Here is a 958-nt window from a genome sequence, read left to right as displayed (position 1 = left end):
AGACTTCTGAAAATTGGGAGTGCATATTTCTAGAGTAGAGTATCTTTTGCCTTGGAACAGGACTGTATAATTTAACTTTTGCAAAGCCTTTTCGATTTTTCTTCCCAGGATGTAATGGTTACACTCACGCTAAATACAGGCAAACTGGTTATTTGCCACGAGCAATTTAAAAGAATGATCACATGAATTGCTTTCACAGGCTTTTTTTGTTTCTTTTTTTTTTCTTTCTTGAACAAAACCTCACTGTTCATTAGTTTGTAAATAAAACACAGCTGGCATGAACAGACCTCACTTATGATTGCTTGTACTATCAGTTCACATGCATTTAGTTGATTTTATCACATGACTGTAGGTAAAGGGAACCTCAGTAGGTTTACAGAAGAGTAAAATTAGTTGCTATGTATTTCAGACATAAAATATGATTTTTTTAAAATGCTGGTTTTGTGGCCAGCTCTATTTTGTTCTTCCAAAGAAGAATTCTCCTTTTATACAGCAGTTTCAAGGCTACATTCTGCAGCCACTGAACTATTTCGAGTTTTGCCTGCACAATGTCATGAGATTAACGTGTTCTGTGGGTGAAACTCAGCAGCATTCCATAGGACCTTCCCAGCTATGCACAAGGACTAAAACCCCCAGGGCTGAACACAAGAGTCTCTACAGTTAGTGAATGGGACAGTTCCACCTCTGTGACCGAGTCCAGGGGGTCACACAGTGACTCACGTTCTTTGTCAGTTCAACCTCCAACTCCAGTTGTTAAATTAGGAGTATTCAATTTTTCACAGCTAATTTGTGTTCTTAACTCGGTGTAATTTTATGCCACAAAAACATTTATAAATATAGACTGAAAAAACAATCTCATGAGTCAGATGAAGGTGCTACTAACAAGACAATGAACAGGAATCAGTTGTGTGTTCTGCAGCTGACATTTATAGTGGTCTCACTGCATGCTCATTGTAAC

This window comes from Corvus cornix, chromosome 1 (assembly GCF_000738735.6).
Source record: "Corvus cornix cornix isolate S_Up_H32 chromosome 1, ASM73873v5, whole genome shotgun sequence".
In the NCBI taxonomy this organism is placed as follows: Eukaryota; Metazoa; Chordata; class Aves; order Passeriformes; family Corvidae; genus Corvus; species Corvus cornix.
This window is presented reverse-complemented; position numbering follows the sequence as displayed.